The following is a 27009-nucleotide window of genomic DNA, read 5'->3' on the forward strand; positions in this document are numbered from 1 at the left end:
GAAAGACCCAGTAAGAGGTTTTTCAGTTGGTTGGTTAAGATTAAGTGAGCCTGATGTCGTCACATGCCTTTGCCCTCAGGTCTGACTTAGGATGAGAGGCCTGGAGTGGATCTCTAGCTACAAAATGTTTTTGTATGGTAACTCTACTCACTAAATGTAAGTCAATGAACACACACAGATGGAGACATAAACATAAATACACACACACATATGTATATATGTGTATATATATATATATATATATATATATATATATATATATATATATATATATATATATATATACTAGTTGACCAAACTGGTCCTGCCCAGGAAAATATGGTGACTCTACTCACTAAATGCAAACCAATGAATACACATGGATGGAGACATAAACATAATTATGCATGCACACATGCATTATATATATATATATATATATATATATATATATATATATATATATATATATATATATACAGTATATATATATATATATATATATATATATATATATATATATATATATTTATATTTACATACATAGATATATACTAGCTGACCAACCTGGTGCTGCCCGGGAAAATATGGTAACCCTATAAAACGCGAAGAATTCGAGGAGTTAAGAGGGCATTGTGGCTATTAGAATTACATATGTGTCTGGTAAAAGTGACCAGTACATTGTACATATATATATATATATATATATATATATATATATATATATATATATATATATATATATATATATATATGCACACACACATGCACTCTATATATACATACACATTAATGCACACACACACATATATATGTGTGTGTGTGTGTTTGTTTGTCATCCTGCAATATATGCTCATACTACTCAGCGAAGTTACATAAAGCATGTTTCGGTCAGTACAGTACTTGTATGGCGACTTATGAGCATCAGTACAGTATATACTTGTATGGCGACTTATAAGCAATGTCAAAAGGCGTTGGAGAGGTATCAAGCTAGCAAACCCATTTCAAAATCCTGAATAAAAGACGAAAGTGCAGCACTTCCGGAGCCACCTCATTTAATCGACAACTACGTTAGGCTAGATGAAACATCCATTACATATTTGAGACAGTCTGTGTTTGTCTTTTAACATCCATTACATATTTGAGACAGTTTGTGTTTGTCTTTGAATCCATCTTTCTACCAAGAGACTGAACCTAAAAGTTGCAACATAGACAACTTCTAATGAGGAATTTGGTATGACGCATTACGTTTACACGTTTGCGAGGTCGCCATCCTTACGAGCCAGAATGATAATAATAACTACAATAATTTCTCTTTAAATCCAATTGGACAATCTTTTACACATTCTCTAAGAATAGGATACTCTCAGAATGTTGGTATGGCAGTGGGAAATCCTCTACCACCTGAATCAAGTAACCTCTTTACAAAATTTATCGAGAGCAGAATTTTAGGCAACAATATTCCAGAAAATGTCAAATGGTTTAGGTACACTGACAAACGACTTAATTTGCATTAGGGCTGGCAAAGAAAATGTACATATATTCCTTGATACATTGGAGATGGAAAATGGTTTTCTATCCCGTTTTGGACTGCAACATTTATAAAGGTAATAAGTTTAAATTTAGCGTATACAAAAAACCACTAATGTTTCCGCATATGTTCATTTTTATTGTAGCCTCAACAATAAAGTTAAGAAATCAGCGTTAACATCAATGTTTTTATGAATATTACGTAAACATCGCTATGAGAATATTGATGATAAAATAGATCTTATCAGGAATACAGACAAGAAACTAAAAAATACCCTACTATTGCAGCAGACGATGAACTGACAAAGGCAAAAATAGACTCTTTGTGGCAATAACAATACAGAAACATATAAAACAAAAACATAATTGTACTGCCTCACTGTAATAAATTTACAAGATATCTCTTATCTGCGTAAAAACTCTATTGTTAAAGTGGCATTTAGGAACAATACTAGAATGAAAAAGACACTGATAAACAACTCTCCTGCCAATACCAAAGAATGGGTACATCCAATCGCATACAAGTCAATGAAGAATTCCATGTTGGTCACACGGGTAAATCACAAGAAAAGAGAACCGAACAGCACAAAAAATGAAAAAGTCATCAATCATGTTCGCTGTATGACGGACGCTAAGAAAACTGGTCTATTCTGCTAACATGTTATAAAGAAACATCATCAAGTCTAGTTACATAACGTTTGGATAAGATTACAAATACCAGCCTAGGAATGATAAATTGGATCCACTAACTTCAAAAGAAAGGTAAAATGTAGAGAATTTAAAAGCTGTAGCCTAGCAAAGTCCAAAAGAGAGCAAAGCGCTACGTTTTTTAGTTTCCAATAAGAAATAAGGTCAGGTGTTTTGAGGAAGATTTATGAATAGCACACCCTTTCAGTCAACAGAAGCTCCGCCTCCTCGCAGGTGTCAGCGGACTTTTGTAACTGTTTGTATGTTCGTATGTACTGCCATTTTATCTTACCAAGCACGCACACACACACACACACACGCGCACACACACAATACATATATAATATATATATATATATATATATATATATATATATATATATATATATATATATATATATATATGTATGTATATAATGTAAATTTCTTCCACTGCGTACCAGTCCTTTAGATAGAAAACGTCTGCGCTGACGAGAGAGGTCAGGACCTTACCCAACGTTTCAGTTTTCCTTACTATTTTGCATTTAAAAATCAGTGTTTCTATGAGTGAAAAGCATTTATATATATATATATATATATATATATATATATATATATATATATATATATATATATATATATATATATATATATATGTATGTATGTAGGCTATATAAGCACGACAACGAAAAATGAGAAAGATGCAGTCTTTAAACTAATCCGCTAAAAGAAAGCTGACTCAAATTAACGGAGCGTGTAACCACTTTGAAACATAATCGTCCCCTCGGTGTCACAGCAAATCAGGCTTAGGTAATAATCCTAAATCGACGCAGCTGTAATGGCTGAAAGTTACTTATGTTCTGAAAAACATTTCATGGGTTCACGATTACGGTGGGCGTTAAAACAGCAATAAAGAGAGAATTTCTAAATAATACCTACAAAGGTAAGAGTTCTTAATATATCACCTGAAATAGGCTTTTCTAGATATGAGAGAGAGAGAGAGAGAGAGAGAGAGAGAGAGAGAGAGAGAGAGAGAGAGAGAGAGAGAGAGAGAGAGAGAGAGGGGAATTTTCTAAACTATACGTATCAGAGTAAAATTTCTTGAGTTACCTTATGAAACATGCCTTTCGAGATATCCAACAGAGTGAGGTTAAAAATGTATGTAAAAAGCCCAGAAATATCAACGCTGACTCGGTAAAAGTAACATGCTTCCCTGATGGAACAGCCAGTTTATAACTCTCAAGTAAAAAATAGCACAGTGGATATTATCCGAAGAGCAATTTTTCATGAACATTGAATTCCCCTGATGATTTTCAAGTTTATTAGCTTCGCAGGTCTTCATCCACTTTTCCAATCTTGGGTCGAGTCCAGCAAAGGAGGGTTATTTATTTACCTCAATCAGTGCGCCATAAACAACCGTTTAATGCCCCCTGGGTTTCCCAAGCTGTTCAACTTCTTTAGCTTTGTCTTGCTCCAATTTCACTTTTTCTTAAATAATATATTCTTTAGGTCATCTTACGACAGCTTAGAAGTGACTCGGTAGTCTACGTGGATAATAATAATAATAATAATAATAATAATAATAATAATAATAATAATAATAATAATAATAATAATAATAATAATATCGGATTATTAAGTGATAGAACAAAATTCCAAATGTGGCATTTTATTTTATTTTGGGAAACTCTCAAAAGCTGTTATACGTATATGTATGTATATATACATACATACATACATATATATATACATACATATATATATATATATATATATATATATATATATATATATATATATATATATATATATATATATATATATATATATATATATATATATATATATAGAGAGAGAGAGAGAGAGAGAGAGAGAGAGAGAGAACTGTGGATTTTATTTCTCAACGAAAAATAATTCTTACTAAACAACTCCAATGCTGAAAACAAGACTGGGTGATTTACAATAGAAAAAAGCTTCATTAAATACCATCACAAGTATCAGACCAGCAGCAGCGCTGAAAAGCCACAGTCAGAGAGAGAGAAATGGTCGCTTGGCACTTCTTTGATTCCTAACAAATCGTTGTCCTCTTTGCAGAAATTCATGTTGGGGTCCGCTTAGGAATTTATCCGATACATTTTACTTCCAATATAAAAGAAAATGAGATCGACTCGACCCTTCCTTCATTTAAGTATTTACACCTCCCCGGAAAACAAAATTATTTTGGCTCAAACTCACTACAGACCATCTCGACCCAGAATGGATATCTATCTACAAGGCCTGTCTCAATATGCTCTTTACTTAAAATCTAACTTTTCCTCTCAGTTTAACTTTCCTTTCAAAAAAATATCGAACACTTCACGAATTAATCAAGACTCAAAACTTTCAAAACAATCATCAGCACTTAAAGCTTATCACGGCTCAAGAAGCTTCATGAAAACTAAAATGATATCGACTCTGAACTGAAAACTTCCTCAAAACCTTTGAAGAAAATAGGTATTTTAGCTCAAACCGTCAAAGAAAATGACTTCGCTTTTTCCATCTATAAACGTCCTTTAGAGATATTTCCGACTCAATACTTATTTGAAGAATGATCCCTAGTCGAACTTCGTCCTTGGAAAAATTATCTAAACTGAAAAAATACCAGAAAAAATAGACTTTAATTTCTAAACTTAATCGGAAAACTTAATCAAAATTTCTCCATAGGCAAAAATGATTTTGACTCAATTTCACCGAAAAAGATTCTGATATCCACTCAAACTTCTTCCGCGTCTTCAGTCCTGCAATGAATGCATCATCACGCACAAGAATATGCTCACCCAAGCAATAACCGATATGTTTCGAATTCCGAAGCGTTCTGGGGTCAGAATTTTCCAAAATAAAACACAACTACGACAATCCTGTCAAAATAAAGCAAAATGTAAGATATGGTGTGGGCCCAGAAAAAATCAAATAAAGGACAATTACAAGCTGGCTGCGCCAACTTGGACACACACATACATACATACATACATACATACATACATACACGCACAACATATCTACATGTGAGTGTATCAGTTTGTGTGAGCGGGCTCATATAAAAATGGGAGAATACTCTGGCCTTGACGAATTTTACGGTCTGACGACAGAAATAATGTTCAAATGATTACAAGGAATCTCGTCTCTTTGCGGATATATCTAGATGATATGCGTCACTTTGGACGGAAGTCCATGTCATAAGTACAGCTAAAATTCAATGATCAAAACTCGTGCAGCCTGGCGCTAAGTCTCCGAAGTTTCTGCAAGACTTTTTGATCGTCCCTACACGCACCCTGCACCTTTGCTTTTAATTTTCCGAATGTACTTTTTTGATCAATGTTTACTTATACGTGTTTGCTTTTTATTTTCTTGGTTGATTATTTGTTGATTAAATTCGTCTGTAGTTCAATTCACTCTTCATCGCTCGTGTCAGTTTTCTATTTTAAGCTTCCTTCTTTGTAACGTAGGTATTCTATTCTGTGCAAACCTTTCTTGGGTTGCAAATTCCAGTTTCCCTAAGGAAACTGCCACTGACGTTAATAGCCTTTCTTCGCTCTCCCTCTCTAGCCAGAATCTTGCCGTACTATTAGATCTATTTCTTTTGGGGCACAAAACCAGATCCACCGACTTTAATCTTGGAATATAATTACGAAGGTATTCTTTGTCTGGCGTATCCTAGCAGAGCTCGTTCCGCTCCTCGACAATAATATAGTCGGCAAAGGCTGAGTTTTACGTTGCGTTCACTTCGCTACAAAAATTGATTAATTTATCAAAACTTGAAGTGTTAGTTATTCCAAGCTTATTCGACATTACATAAATCATGTTTCGACGCATTCCAAAACCTTCAAAGTATATAATTATAATAAAGGCCGACGGACGCTAAGTTGCATATAATTAAAGAAACTTCATTTAAGTCTAGCTCTACCTATCACGGACTACATTTTCACACTACGTTACGTCCCCAAAGCCGAATTTAAAAAAAAAAAAAAGTTTATCAAGGTGTGCTTAAGGCTACCACTTCGTTCCTTACATTTCATCTTCGATTAACCAAGTTGACACAAGGCAGACATCTGACAAAATCTGCCTCTGTTAGACTCTCAGCGTAGCCCGATTAGCACCGAGTCTACTCAAAAGGGAACTGTAGGATCTTGTTTATAAAAACTTGAAATCATAGCGCGCGCGCGCGCAAACACAAACAAAACCTGACCAGTTTTCTTTGACAGTAGATAACACACTTACCTCTCTTCAATAGAGGCGATTTAGATCTTTTAGGCAACGAACGAGAAAAACGCGAGTTCTGCATTCTGGAACTAAATCAATTCGACCAACTCGAAAATTGTATATACAGAGCGGCATTGATGTGGTGGCGATACAAAGACTGACATTTGTTAGGGGTCAGTGCCTAAGTAAATATATATTAACAATTACAAGTGTGTGTGTGGACTGCAAACCTCCGCCAGGGCTGACCAAAGATCACTTGCTACCAGTTACGCGGCCCACCTTCGTTTAGATTTCCCTAAGCATTTTTTGCGTAATCCTGGTGACAATGAGACAAACAAACTGAATAAATAACGGCAGATGGCAGTGGATTATGAGAAAGTTTGTGGCAGTTTCGGAGTGAAAGTGAAATATGTGTCAATGATAAAACTATATTATTTATCATGAACAAAGGCCTAAAGAACGTACTTTTCTAGTCAGGCTCAAACAAAACAAATAAAAGGAAAAATGGTTTTATCGAAACCACTTGCACATTTGCACATGGACTGTTCTTTAGCAATAGACGATGAATATTTTCTTCCTCCTGACAGCCTTTGGAAATCTCTTCCCACTTCTGACTTTTTTTTCCTGCCACTTACAACCTCTCTTCCTTTAAGAGGCTGAGAAGACCAAAGCTTCTATATATTTAAATCCAACTTTCCTTACTTCTTTCACACTATTCCTTCAAAACTGGGCAAGAAAAGACATGGTGCCTGTCCCAATGGCTTTTGACCTTTATATATATATATATATATATATATATATATATATATATATATATATATATATATATATATATATATATATATATATATATATATATATATATATATATATATATATATATATATATATATATATATATATATATATAATTACTCAGCAGATGAACCATGTTCATATTGAACAAGTCCACAGGCTTGCTTTTAACTAGAAATCGTTTCTTATAGTTGCCCTAATGTAAAACGTTCCTCAGTTCTCATTTAAAAATCAGCCTCCACAATTATTTAAGCCTTTGACTATTAATTTCTGTTTGTGAGATCTAGTCGCCTTTTTGCTGTTTATTTCCTCCCTTGAATGACATGTTCGTTTTTATTGCAATAATTCTTTTTTATCGACCCGGTACTGCTGCTAACCATTTCTTTTTCTAACGCAGCCCACAAACACCCTCCCCCGCCCCCATCTCTCTATCTCTATCGCTCTCAAGTTTTTTGTTTATATATATATATATATATATATATATATATATATATATATATATATATATATATATATATATATATTATTCTATATATATATATATTATAATATATATATTATATATACATATATACAATATATATATATTATATATATATATATATATATATATATATATATATATATATATATATATATATATATATATAATGTGTGTGTGTGAGTAGAAAGATACCTATATATATCCAACAAACAAAAACAAGGAAACACCAGGTAGCGTCTCAACCCTTTCTCATAACGAGTCCAAAAAGTACACAGAACTTCCTTTTGAAAAATGTAATTTTTCCGTTCCGAAAACGTTTCCAACTTGTGAGCGTACTACACGCCGGCTATCAAACTTTCCTCTGTCTATTTTTACTATATATTTATAAGCTTCTCTCCTCTCCTTTCCTCCTGGGATCCAACCCTCATCTTTCGACAGAACACAAAGTTCTCTTCTCCAATTAATTTTGAGAAGGAAATTAGCTCAATTTATCTCCGGGTATGCAAGTGGCCTTTAAACTCTCTTGAAACTGAACTCTTATTAATTTACTTTTTGTTCATTAAAGTATACTTACGTTCTTCAATTTCACTTTCCTTAACTTTTAGATGCAAACACACATACTATATATTTATATATAACATATATATACGGTATATACAGTATATAACATATACATGCATATACATATATACACAAACACACACATTATATATATATATATATATATATATATATATATATATATATATATATATATATATATATATATATATATATATATATATATACAAGTAAATAAACAGATAGTTCGACAGTGAGTTTACAACATTATCAAACACATCAGCGCCTGTTCATAAAACATAATTTTCTATCTCCTTTGAAGTTCTGAGAGAACCATTCCCCAACATCATGATTTTCTACTATTCTAGTTTTTTTTTTAACATTCCAATATCTAAATAACTATATATACATAACCCTTATAAATTTCCTCTTCTTTTATTTTCCAACACTTTTCCCAAACCTTCCCATTTTTCTATCCCCTCTTCAGTTGCTCTCCTTTATCTCTTCTATTTTTATGCCCAATTTTCTTCCAATTTCTCTTTTAAATTCTTACTATTTTTTTTTTTTTTTGGTTTACCTTTTCGTTATCTCTTCTAAATTCTTTCTACTTTTTCTTTCATCCTACCTCCCAAGTCTTCCTTCTCAGTTCTTCATTTTCTTCGCTTCCGAATTTTCATTTCTTCTCGTCTTCATTCTCCTTAATAAATTGGTTTTCATATCTGGCATTTACCATCATTTCCTTTCTTTCCAGTCTCACTAATTCCCAATCATCCGCTCTCCTTTCTCATTGTCTCCCCTACCTTTCCCTCCCTTTTCTGGTTCTTCCTGAGAAGGATTAAGTCTCCTCCAAGCTTATTCCATGCTATAATATTCCCTTTAACTCATGCCCCTCCACCCCTCACCCTCTACTGCCAAGATTCCAAAGTCGTAGGTAATTCAATATAGCGAAAAAAATAAGGAAGAACGGCTGGGACGCTACGCCTTAAATAGGACTATTAAGCTCCTCTTGCAGACGATGCTAAGGATACTAAGACGTTCCTGCTCCCTCTCTCCTACACACACACACACACACACACACACACACACACTCTCTCTTACACACACACACACATTCAATTCCACATATTATTCAACAAACAGAGTATCTGCGTCGCTAAAATGTCAAAATCCGTTCCGAATCAAGTTCGAAATGCATGGCCACCGGGTATGGCTTGGGAGGTATTATTTCACCTTGCGTTTACAAATTCGTGTATTGGCTGATAAAATTTAGAAAAAACTTTTCATAAAGTACATCCAAATGATCCTGAAAACCTTAGAAAGGTGGCTGTTTTGCTTGTTTTTCGGTTCTTGAAATTGCCCTTTAAAACAGTCAGAATGGACTTTTGAAATAATAGTTTTTTATAAAATAGATACAATTTTTAAATTACATCTTAAAAATATCCAAAATAACCTTGAAAAGAACTTTTACACATATTTTTCTGTGTTTACACATAACTTTACAATAAATAATGTGAACTGACTTTGGAAACCTGCTTTTAAACGCCTAAATTACACTCAAAATATCATGAACACAACTTCGAAAGTTGGGTCTTTTTGTAAAAGACCCAACTTTCGAAGTTTTCGAAGTATCTTTCTTTTTTTTATGGTACTTACGAATAAACCGAATTGATCTGAACAGAACTTTAACAGACAGATCTTCGACAAGTATCTTCTATACCCTTAACAAGATTGTGAAGTTGGCAGCTACTTGTAACTCAAAAGGGGTTAAAAAAAAAAAAACTTCCAATTACCGGACTTTCAGTCCTGTCAGCCCCAGGTATAGCTTAGGCCTAATCTAATTGGCGAGCGTCTCGTAGGGAACGAAGCTGAAAAAAAAGTTTCAGCCGAATTCTCTGAATAGCTTTTCCTACTTCGGCGTTTCTTTTCCAGCAAAAAACCCATCCCCACTGGATGAGTCACTTACAAGAAAACAGCTGCTCCCTTTCATCCTCTTAATTGTGGAACCAAGGATGAAGCCCTGTGCGGCACACTTCCACACATCCAAAATAGCATCTGCAGAAACTACGTTTAGCCCAACGTCTTATTCTGCGTCTGATGTTTCGTGCTCTTCACAGGAAATGGAAATGGTATATGGAACTGAATATGGGATGAAGACCATATAAAAAAATTCTACGGTCTCAAAGCCTTAAACCTGAACAGGTGCCACATCAGTTGCACGTCTAACCCAATTCCATATACTGCACCATTTGCTTACAGCATAAGGATGTACAAACCCCAGAAAGGGAAATCCCTGATTTTAGAAAAAGGAGAAAAACTTCCCACGACCTCGAAGTCTCATAATCCCTTTCTTAATGGAACTTTAAAGACTAAGACCTTAATCCCTTTCCTGCCAGAACCCCTAAGGGTCACTATTCTTACTTAAAGGAACGTTCACCGACTCTATTAAAATATCCAAATTAAGCAAAACACGAACCATGATTTCATTGCTAAGTTTGCCTTTGCTGGCAAAAGAAATAACAAAAATAAACAAGTAAAATATGCGCCAAAGTTTCTTCGGCGCAATCGAGTTTTCTGTACAGTCGGCTACCGAAAATAAATCTAACTTCCGGTGGTCTCGGTATACTGCTGTATGAGCCGCGGCCCACGAAACTTTAGCCAAGGCCAGGTGGTGGACTGTCCTATATCTTTGCCAGACACGATTATGGCTAACTTTAACCTTAAATAGAATAAAAACTACTGAGGATAGAGGGCTGAAATTTGGTGTGTTAGATAATTGGAGGGTGGATGATCAACATATCAATTTGCAGCCCTCTAGCCCCAGTAGTTTTTAAGATCTGAGGGCGGACAGAAAAAGTGCGGACGGACAGACAAAGCCGGCACAACAGTTTTCTTTTACAGAAAACTAAAAACAGAATTTTGGTTACGATAAGGCGGCTAAGGTGACTGTACGGTATAATCATGGATTTCGTGAATAAACACAGCCATCTGTTAAAAAGATGGCGATAGTTGTTCAGATTTTATCTTTATGGAAACTAATGCCAATGGAAATGACATAGTTTCCGGTCACATTGTGACCATTATTACCACTCACACCAGATCCTCGCTGTCCGTTGATTTTCCCTGGAGGCGTGATATGGAGACTTGGTTGATAACCATTCCAACGTCCTTACAGCTGGTTACGATAGCTTACTGCCCAAGGCGTTTGTCAGTCGTTGCTAGTCACCGACGCAGGTACAGACCAGGTGTCGCAGATGGTCCCGAGAACTTCTTCGCTGACGGTTTCTGGCATTTGATTTAGAATACGGCCCGACTACAGTCATTCTTTAAACACTGGAAATAATTATTTTGACAGTGCTAATGCAAACTGAAAATTCTTCCTTTGTGTAGGAAAAATAACTTCAACTGCAAGCTATGATGCTCAAAGCCTCAACAATTGGATTATTAATTTTCAGCTTAGCCATTCAGACTATAATGTTTAACAATGAAGCTTTATACAGTGTCAGAGCTGCCATTCACGGCCTCATTAGCTGCGCTAATAAAGAACATGAAAGGGTGTCTTGAAATAAAAATAAAACTATTTCACGGTCGCATTAAGAATGCGTTGACGGTCAAGCCATCAAAACACTTGACTAAAACACCCTCCAATACGGTGGTTAAGGTTCTAAAACAGTGTGCATATCAAGCAGGCCCGCATTTTTCATAGTTCTTCCCTTTCACAAGATTCTCTGTGTAACGGCCATTTAATGAAAAACTGAAAAATAATAACACAAAGCTATCCATGTCTAACCAGAGCGGTACGATCCCAGTTATTAGAATAGAATAGAATATAGAATTTAGGCCAAAGGCCAAGCGCTGGGATCTATGAGGTCATTCAGCGCTGAAACGGAAATTGACAGTAAGAGGGTTTGAAAGGTGTAACAGGAGGAAAACCTCGCAGCTGCACTATGAAGCAATTGTTAGAGACAGTGGAAAGTCAGATGGAAGAAAGACCTTATGAACGGAGGTACAGTAAAAGGAATGAAAGAGGTTGCAGCTAGGGGCCGAAGGGACGCTGCAAAGAACCTTAAGTAATACCTACAGTGCACCGCATGAGGTGCACCGACGGCGCTACCCCCGTACGGGAGATCCAAATTATTAAACACGACAATACAACCCATATGCACCCAGTCGTCAGCCACAATTACACCATACTTTACTCAATAACGTAATCACGACACCTTTCCATGCAATGTATTAGGCTCTAAAACTTATTAGCTGGTAAATGACCCCCAGAGGATTTTAATGAGGGCAATTACATATAATTTTATGGTTCACAACGTGCCCTTACTTCGACTAATCCTTTAACCGGGCAGATCTGACTCACGTGTACCACAGCTCGTCACATGTTTCTTTGAGGCATCATGTCTAAAAATCATGCTTCTTTTTTCAACACAAAAAGGAAAATGAAGGACGGGACGTTTCAAGGAATACAGGAACAAAAAAAAAAAAAAAAGTTTCGAATCTTGGAAACAAAACAGACGGCTGATTCCCGATTCAAAAACTGAGATGAAGAAACATAACATATCCTTAAAATGTTGCTCGCTACAGTATCATGGAATCGAAATAAAATAAAAACATGCGCAAAAACCATTTGTACGGTTCATATATAAATAATACATACATATAAATAAATAAATATATATAAATGTACACATGCTGTATATACATATATAGCCTATATATAATTTATATATATAAATATATATATATATATATATATATATATATATATATATATATATATATATATATATATATATATATATATATATGTATATGTGTGTGTGTATATATACAGTATGCCTTACTTTTCCTTTGGAATAGGTGGCGCCAGTACTTTAGAACCTTCCGGTTCTCAGCAAGTCTTCAGAAATGAGATTGCTAACCCTTGCCCTTTACTTGACTCCTAGCTGTTGCTGAAACCCATGCACAGCTGGGATAACTAAGGGCAGAAGGCAGGCTGAGAACCAACGACTTACCTCAGTTCTCTATCACTGTGCCATGCCAACCAATATACAGTATGTATGTATGTATGTATGTATGTATGTATGTATGTATGTATATATATATACTGTGTATATATAAATATATATATATATATATATATATATATATATATATATATATATATATATATATATATACACACCATATAAAATAAATGGATGTGTGTTTTCCAGAATAGCCTAACTCTTGAAACGCACTGAGCAATTTCAATGAAACTTGGTATACATAAGACCTACTATCTGGAAAATAATACTGTGGGGTGGGGGTAAGATATCACTGGCACCAAAGGGGGTGGGGGTGGGAAGGGGGTAACATGTAAAAATAACCGAAAACGACAGATACTGATGTCTAATCCATAATTTTCGAGGTCACTGAGATGAATAGTGACACTCCCAATGCCCTGTAAGTCCAAGTTCAGTCCAGATAGGAGTGGGGAATGAGGAGGGGTGAAATATGAAATGTTAAAAATGTTGGGCAATTTAATTAAAGTAATTATCTTAACAGGAGAGAGAGAGAGAGAGAGAGAGAGAGAGAGAGAGAGAGAGAGAGAGAGAGAGAGAGAGAGAGAGAGAGAGAGAGAGAGTCATTCAGAGTTTGTCATTCAGAGTTTTCCTGGGCAGCAATGGGTTGGTCAGCTGGTATATATATATATATATATATAAATAAATATACTATATATATATATATATATATATATATATATATATGTATGTATATATATATCTATATCCATATATACATATATGTATATATATATATATATATATATATATATATATATATATATATATATATATATATATATATATATATATATATATATATATATATATATATATATATATATATATATATATATACAGGCCATCTGGTTGTCACTCCTACCCGCCTAAGAAAGAAAAATAAAAATGAAATAAAAAATAATTTTCCACGTTTACTTTGGATTGGGATCAATCAACAAGTCAAAATTTATTTTTATGTTTTTGGTCTTGTAGCAGCACAAGTTGTCAACCTTTTGAACAGGCATTAAAGGTCAACCTTTAATTGGCCAGAAGTAATTAACAGTTAAAAAGAGAGCTAAAATCCGTCAAAAAATATTGAAATAACAAAAGCACAACACGCAAGCAAGCGGACAGCGCGTCCTCATGAAAACAAACACTGAAAGCAATGTGCTTCTACAACAAATCACATAACTTTTTTTGAAGTTCACGTATATTTTTATGAGAACTTGAAAAAAAGTTATGTGAATGCAGAACACCTTAATTAAACTGATGACTAACAATAATAATTGTATATTTCAATTATATTTTGTCAAGTTTACATTCGTTTTACGATACCATACTATAAGAAAACTAGCCAACTGCAAAGGCAAAATTTTTAAATAAAAAACACTTACACAGCAGACAAGCACTGAAGTAAAACACAAACACGTGCAGTCATTTAAACAGATACACGACCCTTAAATATTTTTATACAGACTTCGTTATCTATCATAACCCGTTGAGTTAACTTTAGAGTGTGTGCGCGCGTGCGCGTTTGTGTGTAGAGAGAGAGAGAGAGAGAGAGAGAGAGAGAGAGAGAGAGAGAGAGAGAGAGGAATATCGGACTGGATTCTCAAAGGAAAACAGTTACATTCTTGACAATCAAGCATATGACATATCTTTTCTCGGTCTATGACAGTTTTTGGAATTGGCTCCTTGCTTCGGTTTTTAAAGACTTCGATGACTTAACCTTTCTTCAAGATTTCATTCCAAAATGGCTTCCCTCCCGACCTCTCCCAGTACCGTTTCTTTTAGGCTATTTGCCAAAATCTATTAACGCATGTATATTAATTCTAATAAGCGCAAAAAGAATAACTATGTAAAAATACATCAGCAAACACGAGCATGACGCAAACATAAAATCGCAGTGATAAATCAGAAAAAACTAAAGTTATGGTGCCGGTGTTTGTATAATACCCCATACACTATACTTGTTCCAACTTAGGCAAAATCTTCATACATACAGTCGACCACCTCTTACTCTAATCACGGGGCGCAAAGGCTGTTGTTATTGACAGTATACTATAGAGTACTGTTCTCCACATCAAATCGAATCCACCGGAGCACCATCGAAGTCTAACTAGATGAACGGTAACTCAGCTTAGGCTCCTTAGTAGTCTTATTAACGGTATAAGGTTATCGTATCTTTGGTGACTGTGCTGAGAAGCTGCTCAACTGCTTTTTTTAGTTTTCTGCAAAAGAAAACTATTGAGGTGGTTATTTGTCTGTCCGGCCGCACTTTTCATGTCCGCCCTCAGATCTTAAAAACTACTGAGGCTAGAAGGCTGCAAATTGGTAAGTTGAGCATCCCCCTCCAATCATCAAACATACCAAACTGCTGCCCTCAAGCCACAGTAGTTTTTGTTTCATTTAAGGTTAAAGTTAGCCATGATCGTGGTGGCAACAACACAGGCCACCAACGCGTAGTGGCTGTGAGTTTTATGGGCCGTGGCTGAGAGTTTCATACAGCGTGACTGCGCCAAAGAAACTTTCGGTGCATTTTTTACTTGTTCGCGGTTGGGTTGCGAGGCAGGTCCATGGCTTTCTTTGTGGTTAGCAGTGAGGGCCACTTCTGTCACTTCCTCCCCGATTTGCATTTAGAGGCAGGTCTATCCCTTCTTCAGTGGTTCGCGCTCTGAGCTAGGTCAAGTGGTTGGTGTTGAGGGGCAGGTTTACTACTCCATGGTTGGCACCGAGAGACAGATCTATCACTCCGTTGTGGTTAGTGTTCAAAGACAGGTTAATAGTTTTGTTTATGATTGGCAATGAGAGGTAGGTCAATCACTCCCGTCAAGGTTGCAGATTCGTCCTGCTAGCCTATGAATAGAAAAACGGACAGTCGCGTTCGTCTTTTTTTCTTTTTGCATGGGGAGAGAGAGAGAGAGAGAGAGAGAGAGAGAGAGAGAGAGAGAGAGAGAGAGAGAGAGAGAGAGAGAGATGAAAACCATTCAAATTCATGTCTGTGAAATCAGTCAGGATTTCCGGTGACGAGTCAGCATATTTTTCAAGGAAGCAAGTGTGGGGAAAGTGTGGGACAAACAGAAATGCTGTGCAAGTGAATACCTCTCATTCAGCAAACCCCTTGACATACGGTACGCAGCAACGTTCGCAATATACTGGCTAATCGTGCCTCACCATGACCCAGTGCAGCTAACACCTGACGCCTACAATCAGTTACCAGTTTCTGATATTTGAATTTTGGGACACTTCTAGCACTATGGCCACGATATTCATATTTTAATTTCCCTTTAATGAAAAAAAAAAAAAATTGAGAGCCTCTGGGAGTGGAAACCACTTGTGCATATGAAAAAGATTAACACAGCAGAAGTGTCCACATTACAAAGCTATTTTGTTTAATTTGTAATCTAATATTTGTTTTCACAATGATACAGTGATCATCAGTCTCTTTCCAACCTGCACAAGAGGCTTTCCCAGGAGGGAATCCACATATGAAGAACAAAGGTCAGAGATGAATATATGACAGAAAAATATTTTAAATAGGCTATACATTATTATTAACAAATAATGCATAAATCAATCAATGAAAACCAAAAAATAAATAATCTCTGATAGGAGCGCTCATGTGTACCCTTCAGCAAGGGCAATCAGGACCTGACTGTGGGAGCATGTTGATGTCATGTTCATATAAAACCTGACCTTCAACTTTTATTATTCCTTTTTTTCAGCTAGTATCTGAAATTTCTTTGAGGTCGTAGCACATACGCAATGGCACAGCCATGATTTCATTTACATTTTTATAACTAATCTTGTTAAGGTGATTTCTATCTTTGTAATAGCCATGATTTTGAGGAATCGCTTTTCGTTCTGATCTTCATACATAAAAATTTCCATGAATGAGCTATTCAAACTTACATCAATATCACCTTGCTAGAAAGTTAAATATCTGTATTGTTTTATTCAAATTACCGTGCCTAAAGATAAGAAGACATTTAACTATAAGAAAGGAAAAAAAATTGTAAAATGACAAAAGGCGACTTCCACGGTAAAACTTCACCTAAAAAATAAATAAAACTTGAAACATGAAACATGAAATTATTTTCATACTAAAGACTTGTCAACCGCAAAAAATTAACGTAATTACAATTAACATAATGTACGACGACAGATAAAAAAATAATTACAGCCCACACAAACACCTACATAAAAATATTAAAAGAAAATGCGTTCCAGAAAAGCAATGAACTCTAAACACGAAAAGGACGCTTTAGAATTCAGCAATCCCAATTTAAAATTTTGATTTGGCAACAACACATCACCTATTTTTACTCATCACCTGGACGTTATTAACTGACAGGTGTGAAAGTTATTTTATAAGAATCTCGTTCTCTTTTAGTATATTTATTTTGTCAAATTCTGCCTCTTCTCTAAAAATTCCTTTCATTCTTTACTATTGTGCTCTCTCCCGCCTTCGATGTAGAATCAATTGACCTTTCTATTTACCTCCCTCAATCAGGAAATCAGCCTGTTATATCTACCTTAAAAGTCCCCTTTCGTTTTCTTATTTCTTATTTTGAAAATTCTTCCCTTCTCTTATTCATGGTGACATATTTTTAGAATGCTTATTTACAATTCTCTATCCTTCTTATAATCGGTTACTTCCAATTCTCTTCATTCTCATCAGTCTTCCTTCTCTCTCTCTCTCAATCCTTCTCTCACTCAGGGTGGCTTAAAAAAAAAACTACCTCTTCTCTCAGAATAGGCTACCGTAAAATATCAATTATTCTCTCCCGCTCAGCAGCTTCAGTATCACTTTACTCGACTCCCCCTCGCCGTTCATAGGAACTGTGGATGTTATTTTCTTACTCCCTCTCTCTTGGAGCAGACGCAGAATCTTTCTTCGCTCATTATTTTCCATTTTCTTACTCTAGGAATTGTGTATTCTGTTCTTCGTTCTCTCCTCTCTCAAAGCGCAAACCTCTTTCTCTCTCAAAGAAGCACCAGCAGCATCTGCTATCTTTACCTGCCTTTTTGATGTCCGAAGAACAGAACTAAGCACGATGTTCTTCGGCTCTCTGCCGTCGATCTCTGATTTGTCAATTCTGTCATCACCTGGTTGAAAATGAAGTATAATGATGTTTTACCATAGGTATTATTATTATTAGTGGAAATTGCAGAAATTCATACGCAATAAAAAGTGAAGAATTATGGGAGTCAAATAAATATATACACCTACATGACCAAATTCACCTGCGCAAAAAAAAAAAAGACGAAAACTGAAAAACCATAGCTTATTACCTATACAATTCGAACAGACCGAGATATTGTCATAAAATGGCACCCGAGTATTAATATCGTTAACGCCAGTTGATGTATGTATGTATGTATATTGTATATGTATATATGTATAGGCCTCTATATATATATATATATATATATATATATATATATATATATATATATATATATATATATACAGTATATACATGTGTGTGTATATATGTACGTATGTACGCATTGTAAAAAACAATATATATGACAACAGCACCAACATCCGTCTCATTTGGCTAACGAACAAAGAAAAAATGCTATTTGTGGCAATCTAAACTAAACTATTGTAGAATAAACAAAAGCTCCGTTACTTAAACATGAAGACCTTGATTTATTACTGGACACGTTACGACGCAAACTCGCGTTCTCAATTAACCTCAACTAGTATCCGGTATGTCGGATTTTCATCAAGTTTCCTGGTTTTCTCAATCAACGGAGGGATTTGGTTCCGTTGCGTGTGAATTACGAATTCTCATTACAGAGAGAGAGAGAGAGAGGTTGGGGAGATGCAGAGACTAACCAGCTTTATTTAACGAGTTCCAAGATTGTAATAATAATAATAATAATAATAATAATAATAATAATAATAATAATAATAATAATAATAATAATCTTAACAATGATAACACTGGACTTCATTTCAGGTTTGGACCATACACAGTGCTAAATCACTGAAGAAAAATCCAGTAAGTAGAGCGTACAAAAGTCTTTGTTAAGTTCCGACGCATTTTGTTTTATACGCATATGTGCTAAGTACGTACGAATTCATCTTTTTATTGATTTCCTTTTATTCATATGTGACCTCTGTTTTCCTTTTCTTGCTCATGTCAGCATTCCATTTAGGAGAAGCCTCCTTTGTTCCGGCAGAAAATACAATGTATAGCAGCAGTATTTTTGTTATACTGCAGATCGACCGATCGGCGAATTTAGCAACGATGGTTTCAGCAGTATCTGGAAGAATACTGTCGGCACTGGAGGTCCCTGAACACCCACAAAGAAGGCAAACTCACCCGAAAGTATTTGGTAAAATTGGAAAGGTAGGCCCTAAGAGAAAAAATGGTGCATAAATGAGGAAAATCGTATTAATAATAATTGTCATTATGGAGACTTAACGAATTAATCAACACCACACACGTCAACACTTCATCAACATGCGATTACAATTACCCGATGAAGTCACTGCCTGCACAAGCAAGCAAACAAGTCTGGTGCGCTTTCCCACACGTGACCTTGAAATCCTCTGGCAAGCCAGAGGACCCTCTCCCCGCCACTCTCAAGTGCCGTTGCTGCTCCTGATCCGCCCACCCAAACAAACGGGAGCCCGGGACGGGGTAAGGGGATTAGCAGCTTAGTTTTCATATGAAGGCACAGGAAAGCCTGGTCACTTAGCCAGTCACTACTATTCACTGCTAACCCTCATCGTCCTCTATGATACCATTCCCGTTTGAGGAGGAAGGAGGGGTGGAGGGGTGGTTGGGAGGGCTTGCAAATGGACTGTGGCAATGAAATGGACTTTGAAGAGATACACGAGATTGACACGAATGTGATGACGCGGTTTAGAAGGCGTTTGTTAACAAGAATTTGCACGTGAACCACTCAAGATTGAAAATATTCACTGCGAATACAGAAAACGTCTGCAGCGAAGTAGATGAGATTGCTTGAATTTGTCAGCATGAACTGAACAATAAAGGATAAGATTTTAACTATAGAGTAGGGTGCCTGTAACGAAGTGGATGGGATTGCATAAATTTGTCAGCATGAACGGGATTTAAGAATTGGATATTCAGGTGAGAATGGATGACTGAAAATGCTACGAGGCGGATGTATCTAGCTATGGAGAGATGGGGGAGAAGAGAAGGGAGAGGAGCCGAAGTCATAACGGATGAGGTCTTTGTAACTATGGATGATAAGAAAATTTAAAACGTGTATGTATTAATCTCTCAAGGGTTGTGTGATATGGAAGGAAAAAAGAGAATGACTGTCAGAAGGTCAAATCGTTAATGGATGATTTGAATATTAAAGACTGGGAGCATGTGCCTTCAGAAGAGCCGAGTGAGACGGCAAGAAGACCGGGGAAGTTACGAAGGCTAAACGAAAGGTCAAAACACAAATGTTTAAGTAACGACGAAGTAAATGCATTCTGAGACAAACAGATGAGAAGACGATTAAGAAGGTAAAAACGTCACTGATCTGAGTAACTAAAAAATGAATGGATATGCCAGTACAGAGAAAAGGGAGATTGCAGGAAGGAGTGGAATTAAGACAGTTAAAGCAAGAATGATCTGGGTAACTACAATGTGGATGAAGGATGAGTCTCCCAGTAAAGAGACGGATGAGACTGCAGAAGGGGAGTTGTGATTAAGAAGGTCAAAAGAGAAGTTGCGAAGACCGGGCAGCCGCAGAATACTTTCGTCGTTTGGGAATTTCACGTGGACCACATGTTGCTTTTCGAAATCAGTCTCCCTATACAAGGTGAGGGGTTATTTAACACTCTTCATTAGAAGACGCGAATATAGAGGAAGTTACTAGCCAAGACAAAAAAATGCATTGTAGTAATCTTGTGATTATATTGAGAGAGAGAGAGAGAGAGAGAGAGAGAGAGAGAGAGAGAGAGAGAGAGAGAGAGAGAGAGAGAGAGAGAGCAACTTCATTTTTATAAATAGAGAGAGAGAGAGCAACTTCATTTTTATAAATATTGTTAGGAAAAATTGTTTTGAAATCGATATCGACTGACAGAGGAAAATAACTGTGTGCTTTATTTTAGCAAACAGTCTACACAAAAGGTCGAATGAATTTTTATAAACACTGCATACTTTCATGATTAATTCGATTAAGAACGACAGAGAGATTACATTCTCATCATAATTTTCTACCCGTTTATATTACGTCTTATTAACACTGAAACAAGTAAACAATGAAGAAGTTGATTCAATAGCTACAGCATAATTAGGTCAGGCACTGAAACAAGTAAACAATGAAGAAGTTGATTCAATAGCTACAGCATAATTAGGTCAGGCAACCAATTTTCTTTCTACTCCACTAAACTTCCATCGTTTTATATACATACATACATACATACATACATACATACATACATATACACTTATATGCCCTTCTCTACCCTGTATGTGACCACCACAGTATAATAACCACCAAGTACTACCACTAATACTATTAATACAGGTTTATACGCAGGTCCTGTAGTCTACCTGAGAAACAGACCTCTTCAGATGTTACACTGCACCTGATGAATTCCACTGTTTAGGCAGATAAAGGTAGATAAACATTCTTTACAAAACACCTGCGAGCCCTGGCATAAACTTACTACAAATGTATATATTGATATACCGGACACAAGTAAGTGAAAATGGAGTGTTTCATAAATTACCCATGATAATCAATTTTAAGGTATTTTTTCCTGTTTAACACTGATAATCTATCAGTGGACAAGCCTCGGGGGTACCTCACTAGTGTACAGTACTTAGTACTTATGTTTCTCTTATCAACATTTATATGACATGGCACTTTAAAAAAATAAATAATCCCGTTGGTGTGTGTGTGTGTGTGTGTGTGTGTGTGTGTGAGAGAGAGAGAGAGAGAGAGAGAGAGAGAGAGAGAGAGAGAGAGAGAGAGAGAGAGAGAATATCATACGTACATGCTATATGGAGTATACATTTACCTACACATATCCGATGGTCTAACAATGAAAGGATGTCAAACAAATGGTAAATCGACAGAACATGAGGAACTAACCAGAAAATGTATTAACTTTAATAATCTCACGGATATCCTAATAGGACTCAGCTAGCCTATATAAATTTTCGGTAATAGACGTGTTTTGTAACGAAGAGGGAAAGAGTTGAGCTCACCCTGCCTTCACTGACATTAATATTGCAGCAAGTTGCTTGGCTATAACATTTTTTCACCTGAAAATGAGTCTAGTTATTCAAGAAAAGCAGAACTAGGCATATGTTAATAAAAGGCGCGGTATCATTTCTTCTTTTTAGGCATATGTTAATAAAAGGCGCGGTACCTTTTCTTCTTTTAAGTAAATAACCAGTGTTATAATTCTAGCTGGTTAAAATTAAACCTAAACTACTAATTTCATTGTACTTTCTCTTTTTACGCTGGAAAATGACGTAATTTAAGCCAGCTACTTTCGATCCTACGTTAGTTAAACATTGCACGACTCCATAGGAAAATTGTAATACAATTCAGGTAAGTGCAGTCTATACCGAAAAATTTAGACGGAGGCTTCCCACTAAACAAACTGTAATTCAAGAAGCGTTACTACTTTTCTCACCGGGAAACTGGTAGGATGACGACCGTAACCTAGGCTTATACGACCCGAGAAATCACGCCCGGTCTGTGAAAATCTAACATTCTACGCACATCCAGTATACTGAACTCAAAGTCAGACTAGTGAAAAATTAGTATTGCAATTATATCTCTCTCATTACATGGATTATACCTCTTAAGCTTAAATCAATAGATGTCAGGTTTATCTCTTAAATAAATATAGTTGTAACATATCATTACTGTTAAATAAAAACAAAATTATTATAAGTCAGGCTAACTTACCTAGCCCTAAACCAATACAAAGACTATAAATTAAGCTCTCCATGTACATGAGTGAAATGTCATTATTCTTTCTAAAAAGGAACAACCCATAAGAATTTGAAGTTACGTAGGCCTAACCAGTAAAATGTAAGGTTGGTATTTACACACCCACACATATATAATATATATACATACATACATATATACATACATACATACATACATATATATTTATATATATATATATATATATATATATATATATATATATATATATATATATATATATATATATATATATATATACTGTATATGTGTGCGTTGGGGGAGGGTTATCATCACTAACTCACGAAGAAGTTTGCTTTTTTCGTGGAAAGCCGCGCAATTTACACTAACTAAATGCTTATCAAGCCCACATCAATAAAATGACAACTAACTCAGCCTACATACATAAGCTGTCAGTCTAAACACCTCTCAACAAATGTTTTTAATTTAGAGGTTTCTTAAGCATATAGCAGTAATTTGCCACCCATAACTGCCTGAACAACGAAAACTAAAAGAAAAAATTACTAAAATGAGTAGTTACTCTGCGCGTCTTTACATGAAAAAAAAAGGCATTGCAAGTGACGTCTTGCTTATGCCTATACAGGTACTGACCCACCCACCCACCGGTGGACTAAGCCTTCGAGTTCCAACCGGTCCTCTCAATACAGTCGTTAATAAAAAAATTACGTCATTATAATGAGGACTGCCCCCGAGTGTTGCTTTCGATAGGCCTAAATTTAGGCCTACGTGAGGCATGTCTGGGTAGTTTATGTAATTCTGGGCGGGGCTATTTTCGGTTTTGCTATGGAATGTAAACAAACCTAGGCAGGCCTATGCCATCTCTGAAATTCCAACAATTTTTTACCTCGGCTGGGTATTAATGTTATGTCACCAAGGTCTCACACGTGCCAATAGATTGGTAATGAAATTAGCGTCCTCGAAGTTCTTCCGACCTGTGCAATATCGCAATTTGATACAAAACTTAAACACAGGACGAGCATTAAGCCTACAGGAGGGGAGCCTGCCAAATCTGAAAGTTGATTTTACAAACAGTAAATTCGCCTTATGATATACGACTATAATTTCAGCTCCACAAACGACAAGCACGACATTGTCGCTGGTGGTATAACTTAAAATACCTCGGAACCGCATCCTTCGAGGCCATGCTTCAGTAACAGGCCACAAACAAGTGTGACAAACTTCAATTCACCTGAGAAGTTTTAATGCCGTAAAGCCACACTAAGAAGCCACAAAGACGGATTCACATTGAGATTCACTGTAGAGCGTCCAGTTTATCTCTCAGTTTCCTTCAAATCGAATAAATAGCTGCTACTAGAACTGCATGCTACTGAAACTAGTCACGGGGAGGGGGAGGGGTGTATAGGCGACCACCAGCTCCTCCTACTAGCAGCAGCAACTCTCTCTACAGCAAAAGGATACAAGACTATTTCTTCAACGCTGCGAGAAATCAATGGATATCGTCCCTCCTTTTCTATAACGCCTTCCGGTCGTAATTCCTCACCATTCACGCATTACATCAGCGAAATCGACGCGTATTCTGCAATAATGTGACGGAGTCGGAGCACAACACACCAACACGGTTACATATCAGAGAGCCAACTGGCCTGGGCTGAATGCGCAGATAAACATACACGGACATACACACGTACTCACATCCATTACACACACGTAAAGACTATTTCGTTGAGAAGTGAACCAGTGGCATCGTTACGCAATGCATTAATTCCATGTAAAAGTTATATTAGAAGCAAATAGGATTATTTTACTGGATTAATGTTTAAGTGGCATTGCGCTGACGGAGGGAGGAGGGAAAGAGAATGGGGGAGGAGGAGAAGGAGGCCGCAAGAGGTGAGAAAGTTGGTTAAAATTGGAGATATGCGGCAACTCGCCAACGGCATCGCTGCTACCAGCATTCTAACCCCCCCTAAACCCCCCTCTCTACCGGCACCGTTCTATTCCATCCTAGTTTTTACTCACCCTCCCCATCCCCGCGCCACCTAGTTCCTAAATCCCGAGAGTAACAACAATCATATTTGCTATACCACTTTTCAGTCACCTCGTGTAACAGAGAGATCGACGCGAATGCAAAATTAAACCGGTGTTACCTATGCTGTCGTAAGGAATACTAGCTTCCAGCCACTCCTTAGCCACATCTGAGAGGGGGAGTTGGAGGAGGAGAGTGATGTAGTGCGATTCATTTGGAGGAAACTTAGTTCTCGGCACAGAAACCAATTTTTTCTTTGGCCAGCAGTCACTCCTTCAATTTCAAAGAACGTGCACATAAAGTTGGAGGGTTTGATCTCATCTGGCTTGAATATAAACAAGCCAAAAGTCCTTCTACAGACCAACGAGTACTGTCTGCAACATCGGTCACGTGCGATGCAAGATATTGCCATTCCATGTTATATCCAGCAACAATATTCTCCAGAAGAGGAACATTTCCACAAGAATTATAAATACAATTGCACAGAATAGTATTATGAATTGCTATTGACCCTACAATAAGTTCTCAACTAACGGAAGGCCGTCGTAAATAAAAATTCAAGTAACCGCCAGCATTAAATGGTGACGTCTGGCATGGATTACACATTCATTCCCCTTCTCCCCTTCTCTCAACTACGAAAGAGCCCCGAACATACCCCCCACTAACGTCACGTGGGGATACTCCGGGTCCTATCCCCAAAAACCCCCATTTCGACCTTGGCTCGGGTGAACCAGTACAACCCCGGTAAAAGGACGTTGCCGGTTTAGAACCCCGATTTAGTCCCCATGGCCAGGGGGTACCGACGCGCACTAGAAAACATCACAAGAAGAGCCAAAGAATGCTTAGGCCTTACTGAGGGTTGTTTTAAAGGGATGACTTACGTAACGTCTGGGCACGGGCATTTCGTTTAGGCTCTCAACAAAGTGATGAATGCTGACCTGCCTTTAACTATGGAATGAATTCCGAACTGAGAATACACGAGCTTTAACTTTACTCCACAACTCTGGACCTTGATTAAATATGCCCTGAAACGTCAACGGTCGAGGTTTTGATTTGAGAGAGAAAGAGAGAGAGAGAGAGAGAGAGAGAGAGAGAGAGAGAGAGAGAGAGAGAGAGATTACATAAGGTGGCTGCTAATTTACTAATGAAGTGGGATACCATGCTATAGTCTTAAACAGTCGTTAATTATGGAATAAAAAAGCTAACACTTGACATGGTATCAACTTTATACTGAGATTGATTTTCGCTTCTTCATTCTGCAGCCATACTCGGGAGAAATTCTCTTCTTGCCTTTGTTTGTCCTTCCCATAATCTCCCTTCCTCTGATAGACTGAAAGGCATATCACTTTTCCGGTCCTGAGCTATCATGGAGTTCGTCGAGGTCAAATAATTTATTTTATCATTAATTGCAATAATCATTTTTATTCACAAACAACTCAATCCCCCAAAAAGGGGTGCTCCGGAGAAAAACAAATTCAGCACTTCTAAACGAGGAATATGGTCTTGGAGTTGATTATGAAGCCAACCTCTATTTTGGGAAAATGGTTTTATTGTTAAAAAAGAAAATAATGTGCCCACACTCCTATTGAAGATGCCAAATCGGTCACAGAAGAGGGAGTGCCAGAACGTGACTTAAAAGAAAAATGGCGAAGAGCAAAGAAGTGGAAAGGAAGAAAATTGAAGGCTATGAAAAGATTATGAAAAGCCACAGGATATAAGTAATAGATAACGATGTGACACATCTTTCATATCATCTTCGTCTCTCAAAT

At 36.5% G+C, this 27009-nt stretch overlaps 1 protein-coding gene across 3 annotated transcripts in view; it reads right to left on the bottom strand.

Annotated features, from left to right (window-relative positions):
• Positions 1 to 24900, bottom strand: part of LOC136831332 (uncharacterized) — a 237997-nt gene extending 213097 nt beyond the window's left edge. Inside the window, exon 1 of one of the 3 annotated variants that reach the window (XM_067091586.1) lies at positions 24758 to 24900. The gene's annotated coding sequence lies outside the window, so the exon portion shown is untranslated. The remainder of the gene's footprint in view (positions 1 to 24757) is intronic. The other 2 variants (XM_067091585.1, XM_067091587.1) reach the window with 2 other exon arrangements.
• Between the last annotated feature and the right edge of the window lie 2109 nt (positions 24901 to 27009).

This window comes from Macrobrachium rosenbergii, chromosome 48 (genome assembly GCF_040412425.1).
Source record: "Macrobrachium rosenbergii isolate ZJJX-2024 chromosome 48, ASM4041242v1, whole genome shotgun sequence".
Taxonomy (NCBI): domain Eukaryota; kingdom Metazoa; phylum Arthropoda; class Malacostraca; order Decapoda; family Palaemonidae; genus Macrobrachium; species Macrobrachium rosenbergii.